At 42.5% G+C, this 5,000-nt stretch overlaps 13 non-coding genes across 13 annotated transcripts; all 13 read left to right on the forward strand.

Annotated features, from left to right (window-relative positions):
- Positions 1–2: 2 nt before the first annotated feature.
- On the forward strand, positions 3–121 carry LOC132138534 (5S ribosomal RNA). The gene has a single exon (XR_009432823.1). It is a non-coding gene; the product is annotated as a 5S ribosomal RNA (ribosomal RNA).
- Positions 122–347: 226 nt separating this feature from the next.
- On the forward strand, positions 348–466 carry LOC132139209 (5S ribosomal RNA). The gene has a single exon (XR_009433437.1). It is a non-coding gene; the product is annotated as a 5S ribosomal RNA (ribosomal RNA).
- An 84-nt stretch (positions 467–550) lies between these two features.
- Positions 551–669, forward strand: LOC132138121 (5S ribosomal RNA). The gene has a single exon (XR_009432428.1). It is a non-coding gene; the product is annotated as a 5S ribosomal RNA (ribosomal RNA).
- A 559-nt stretch (positions 670–1,228) lies between these two features.
- LOC132139210 (5S ribosomal RNA) lies at positions 1,229–1,347 on the forward strand. Its single transcript, XR_009433438.1, has one exon. It is a non-coding gene; the product is annotated as a 5S ribosomal RNA (ribosomal RNA).
- Positions 1,348–1,431: 84 nt separating this feature from the next.
- On the forward strand, positions 1,432–1,550 carry LOC132139211 (5S ribosomal RNA). The gene has a single exon (XR_009433439.1). It is a non-coding gene; the product is annotated as a 5S ribosomal RNA (ribosomal RNA).
- A 570-nt stretch (positions 1,551–2,120) lies between these two features.
- On the forward strand, positions 2,121–2,239 carry LOC132138396 (5S ribosomal RNA). The gene has a single exon (XR_009432690.1). It is a non-coding gene; the product is annotated as a 5S ribosomal RNA (ribosomal RNA).
- An 84-nt stretch (positions 2,240–2,323) lies between these two features.
- LOC132138535 (5S ribosomal RNA) lies at positions 2,324–2,442 on the forward strand. The gene has a single exon (XR_009432824.1). It is a non-coding gene; the product is annotated as a 5S ribosomal RNA (ribosomal RNA).
- Positions 2,443–2,666: 224 nt separating this feature from the next.
- Positions 2,667–2,785, forward strand: LOC132139212 (5S ribosomal RNA). Its single transcript, XR_009433440.1, has one exon. It is a non-coding gene; the product is annotated as a 5S ribosomal RNA (ribosomal RNA).
- Positions 2,786–3,347: 562 nt separating this feature from the next.
- Positions 3,348–3,466, forward strand: LOC132138352 (5S ribosomal RNA). Its single transcript, XR_009432648.1, has one exon. It is a non-coding gene; the product is annotated as a 5S ribosomal RNA (ribosomal RNA).
- A 225-nt stretch (positions 3,467–3,691) lies between these two features.
- Positions 3,692–3,810, forward strand: LOC132139213 (5S ribosomal RNA). Its single transcript, XR_009433441.1, has one exon. It is a non-coding gene; the product is annotated as a 5S ribosomal RNA (ribosomal RNA).
- An 84-nt stretch (positions 3,811–3,894) lies between these two features.
- On the forward strand, positions 3,895–4,013 carry LOC132138892 (5S ribosomal RNA). Its single transcript, XR_009433168.1, has one exon. It is a non-coding gene; the product is annotated as a 5S ribosomal RNA (ribosomal RNA).
- Positions 4,014–4,584: 571 nt separating this feature from the next.
- On the forward strand, positions 4,585–4,703 carry LOC132138397 (5S ribosomal RNA). The gene has a single exon (XR_009432691.1). It is a non-coding gene; the product is annotated as a 5S ribosomal RNA (ribosomal RNA).
- An 84-nt stretch (positions 4,704–4,787) lies between these two features.
- On the forward strand, positions 4,788–4,906 carry LOC132138536 (5S ribosomal RNA). Its single transcript, XR_009432825.1, has one exon. It is a non-coding gene; the product is annotated as a 5S ribosomal RNA (ribosomal RNA).
- Positions 4,907–5,000: the final 94 nt, after the last annotated feature.

Genomic DNA, 5,000 nt, shown 5'->3' on the forward strand with positions numbered 1-5,000 from the left:
TCGCTTACGGCCATACCAACCTGGCTATGCCTGATCTCATCTGATCTTGGAAGCTAAGCAGGTTTGGGCTTGGTTAGTACTTGGATGGGAGACCGCCTGGGAATACCAGGTGCTGTAAGCTTTTTGGAAAATTTTCTTTAGTTATGTAATAATCTTGAAAAAAAAAAAAAAAGAGTCAATGCCCGATGTCTGAATCTTAGCATGTTTGGTTCTGGTTACTACTTGGATGGGAGACCGCCTGGGATTGCCAGGTGCTGTAAGCTTTAGGGTTTTCGTCCCTATTTATATAATGTACTGGAGATTACAGTGGCTGATCTTTAATTAGCCCTCTCTTTGCAGCAGCTTTCGCTTACGGCCATACCAACCTGGCTATGCCCGATCTCGTCTGATCTCGGAAGCTAAGCAGGTTTGGGCCTGGTTAGTACTTGGATGGGAGACCGCCTGGGAATACCAGGTGCTGTAAGCTTTTGGGTTTTATTCCGAACTTATATAATGAACTGGAGATTAGAGTGTCTGATCTTTAAATAGCCCTCTCTTTGCAGCAGGTTTCGCTTACGGCCATACCAACCTGGCTATGCCTGATCTCGTCTGATCTCGGAAGCTAAGCAGGTTTGGGCTTGGTTAGTACTTGGATGGGAGACCGCCTGGGAATACCAGGTGCTGTAAGCTTTTTGGAAAATTTTCATTAGTTATGTAATAATCTTGAAAAAAAAAAAAAAGAGTCAATGCCAGATCTCTGAATCTTAGAATGTTTGGTTCTGGTTATTACTTGGATGGGAGACTGCCTGAGAATAATACCAGGTGCTGTAAGCTTTTGGGTTTTCTTCCCTACTTATATATTGAACTGGAGATTAGAGTGGCTGATCTTTAAATAGCCCTCTCTCTGCAGCAGCCTTCGCTTACGGCCATACCTGGCTATGCCTGTTTAGTACTTGGATTGGAAACCGCCTGGGAATACCAGGTGCTGAAAGCTTTTTGGAAATTTTTCAAATTTTTTTACTTTTTGGAATTTTTTCACTAATTATATAATAATCGTGCAAAAAAAAAAAAAAAGAGTCAATGCCCGATGTCTGAATCTTAGCATGTTTGGTTCTGGTTACTACTTGGATGGGAGACTGCCTGGGATTGCCAGGTGCTGTAAGCTTTAGGGTTTTCGTCCCTATTTATATAATGTACTGGAGATTACAGTGGCTGATCTTTAATTAGCCCTCTCTTTGCAGCAGCTTTCGCTTACGGCCATACCAACCTGGCTATGCCCGATCTCGTCTGATCTCGGAAGCTAAGCAGGTTTGGGCCTGGTTAGTACTTGGATGGGAGACCGCCTGGGAATACCAGGTGCTGTAAGCTTTTGGGTTTTATTCCGAACTTATATAATGAACTGGAGATTACAGTGGCTGATCTTTAATTAGCCCTCTCTTTGCAGCAGCTTTCGCTTACGGCCATACCAACCTGGCTATGCCCGATCTCGTCTGATCTCGGAAGCTAAGCAGGTTTGGGCCTGGTTAGTACTTGGATGGGAGACCGCCTGGGAATACCAGGTGCTGTAAGCTTTTTGGAAAATTTTCATTAGTTATGTAATAATCTTGAAAAAAAAAAAAGAGTCAATGCCAGATCTCTGAATCTTAGAATGTTTGGTTCTGGTTATTACTTGGATGGGAGACTGCCTGAGAATAATACCAGGTGCTGTAAGCTTTTGGGTTTTCTTCCCTACTTATATATTGAACTGGAGATTAGAGTGGCTGATCTTTAAATAGCCCTCTCTCTTCAGCAGCCTTCGCTTACGGCCATACCTGGCTATGCCTGTTTAGTACTTGGATGGGAAACCGCCTGGGAATACCAGGTGCTGAAAGCTTTTTGGAAATTTTTCAAATTTTTTTACTTTTTGGAATTTTTTCACCAATTATATAATAATCGTGCAAAAAAAAAAAAAAAAAAAAAAAAAAAAGAGTCAATGCCCGATGTCTGAATCTTAGCATGTTTGGTTCTGGTTACTACTTGGATGGGAGACTGCCTGGGATTGCCAGGTGCTGTAAGCTTTAGGGTTTTCGTCCCTATTTATATAATGTACTGGAGATTACAGTGGCTGATCTTTAATTAGCCCTCTCTTTGCAGCAGCTTTCGCTTACGGCCATACCAACCTGGCTATGCCCGATCTCGTCTGATCTCGGAAGCTAAGCAGGTTTGGGCCTGGTTAGTACTTGGATGGGAGACCGCCTGGGAATACAAGGTGCTGTAAGCTTTTGGGTTTTATTCCGAACTTATATAATGAACTGGAGATTAGAGTGTCTGATCTTTAAATAGCCCTCTCTTTGCAGCAGCTTTCGCTTACGGCCATACCAACCTGGCTATGCCTGATCTCATCTGATCTTGGAAGCTAAGCAGGTTTGGGCTTGGTTAGTACTTGGATGGGAGACCGCCTGGGAATACCAGGTGCTGTAAGCTTTTTGGAAAATTTTCTTTAGTTATGTAATAATCTTGAAAAAAAAAAAAAGAGTCAATGCCCGATGTCTGAATCTTAGCATGTTTGGTTCTGGTTACTACTTGGATGGGAGACCGCCTGGGATTGCCAGGTGCTGTAAGCTTTAGGGTTTTCGTCCCTATTTATATAATGTACTGGAGATTACAGTGGCTGATCTTTAATTAGCCCTCTCTTTGCAGCAGCTTTCGCTTACGGCCATACCAACCTGGCTATGCCCGATCTCGTCTGATCTCGGAAGCTAAGCAGGTTTGGGCCTGGTTAGTACTTGGATGGGAGACCGCCTGGGAATACCAGGTGCTGTAAGCTTTTTGGAAAATTTTCATTAGTTATGTAATAATCTTGAAAAAAAAAAGAGTCAATGCCAGATCTCTGAATCTTAGAATGTTTGGTTCTGGTTATTACTTGGATGGGAGACTGCCTGAGAATAATACCAGGTGCTGTAAGCTTTTGGGTTTTCTTCCCTACTTATATATTGAACTGGAGATTAGAGTGGCTGATCTTTAAATAGCCCTCTCTCTGCAGCAGCCTTCGCTTACGGCCATACCTGGCTATGCCTGTTTAGTACTTGGATGGGAAACCGCCTGAGAATACCAGGTGCTGAAAGGTTTTTGGACATTTTTCAAATTTTTTTACTTTTTTGAATTTTTTCACTAATTATATAATAATCGTGCAAAAAAAAAAAAAAAAAAAAAAGAGTCAATGCCCGATGTCTGAATCTTAGCATGTTTGGTTCTGGTTACTACTTGGATGGGAGACCGCCTGGGATTGCCAGGTGCTGTAAGCTTTAGGGTTTTCGTCCCTATTTGTATAATGTACTGGAGATTACAGTGGCTGATCTTTAATTAGCCCTCTCTTTGCAGCAGCTTTTGCTTACGGCCATACCAACCTGGCTATGCCCGATCTCGTCTGATCTCGGAAGCTAAGCAGGTTTGGGCTTGGTTAGTACTTGGATGGAAGACCGCCTGGGAATACCAGGTGCTGTAAGCTTTTTGGAAAATTTTCTTTAGTTATGTAATAATCTTGAAAAAAAAAAAAAAGAGTCAATGCCCGATGTCTGAATCTTAGCATGTTTGGTTCTGGTTACTACTTGGATGGGAGACCGCCTGGGATTGCCAGGTGCTGTAAGCTTTAGGGTTTTCGTCCCTATTTATATAATGTACTGGAGATTACAGTGGCTGATCTTTAATTAGCCCTCTCTTTGCAGCAGCTTTCGCTTACGGCCATACCAACCTGGCTATGCCCGATCTCGTCTGATCTCGGAAGCTAAGCAGGTTTGGGCCTGGTTAGTACTTGGATGGGAGACCGCCTGGGAATACCAGGTGCTGTAAGCTTTTGGGTTTTATTCCGAACTTATATAATGAACTGGAGATTAGAGTGTCTGATCTTTAAATAGCCCTATCTTTGCAGCAGCTTTCACTTAAGGCCATACCAACCTGGCTATGCCTGATCTCGTCTGATCTCGGAAGCTAAGCAGGTTTGGGCTTGGTTAGTACTTGGATGGGAGACCGCCTGGGAATACCAGGTGCTGTAAGCTTTTTGGAAAATTTTCATTAGTTATGTAATAATCTTGAAAAAAAAAAAAAAGAGTCAATGCCAGATCTCTGAATCTTAGAATGTTTGGTTCTGGTTATTACTTGGATGGGAGATTGCCTGAGAATAATACCAGGTGCTGTAAGCTTTTGGGTTTTCTTCCCTACTTATATATTGAACTGGAGATTAGAGTGGCTGATCTTTAAATAGCCCTCTCTCTGCAGCAGCCTTCGCTTACGGCCATACCTGGCTATGCCTGTTTAGTACTTGGATGGGAAACCGCCTGGGAATACCAGGTGCTGAAAGCTTTTTGGAAATTTTTCAAATTTTTTTACTTTTTGGAATTTTTTCACTAATTATATAATAATCGTGCAAAAAAAAAAAAAAAAAAAAAAAAAAAGAGTCAATGCCCGATGTCTGAATCTTAGCATGTTTGGTTCTGGTTACTACTTGGATGGGAGACCGCCTGGGATTGCCAGGTGCTGTAAGCTTTAGGGTTTTCGTCCCTATTTATATAATGTACTGGAGATTACAGTGGCTGATCTTTAATTAGCCCTCTCTTTGCAGCAGCTTTCGCTTACGGCCATACCAACCTGGCTATGCCCGATCTCGTCTGATCTCGGAAGCTAAGCAGGTTTGGGCCTGGTTAGTACTTGGATGGGAGACCGCCTGGGAATACAAGGTGCTGTAAGCTTTTGGGTTTTATTCCGAACTTATATAATGAACTGGAGATTAGAGTGTCTGATCTTTAAATAGCCCTCTCTTTGCAGCAGCTTTCGCTTACGGCCATACCAACCTGGCTATGCCTGATCTCATCTGATCTTGGAAGCTAAGCAGGTTTGGGCTTGGTTAGTACTTGGATGGGAGACCGCCTGGGAATACCAGGTGCTGTAAGCTTTTTGGAAAATTTTCTTTAGTTATGTAATAATCTTGAAAAAAAAAAAAAAAGAGTCAATGCCCGATGTCTGAATCTTAGCATGTTTGGTTCTGG

The sequence above is a fragment of the Carassius carassius genome, unplaced genomic scaffold (assembly GCF_963082965.1).
Source record: "Carassius carassius unplaced genomic scaffold, fCarCar2.1 SCAFFOLD_57, whole genome shotgun sequence".
In the NCBI taxonomy this organism is placed as follows: Eukaryota; Metazoa; Chordata; class Actinopteri; order Cypriniformes; family Cyprinidae; genus Carassius; species Carassius carassius.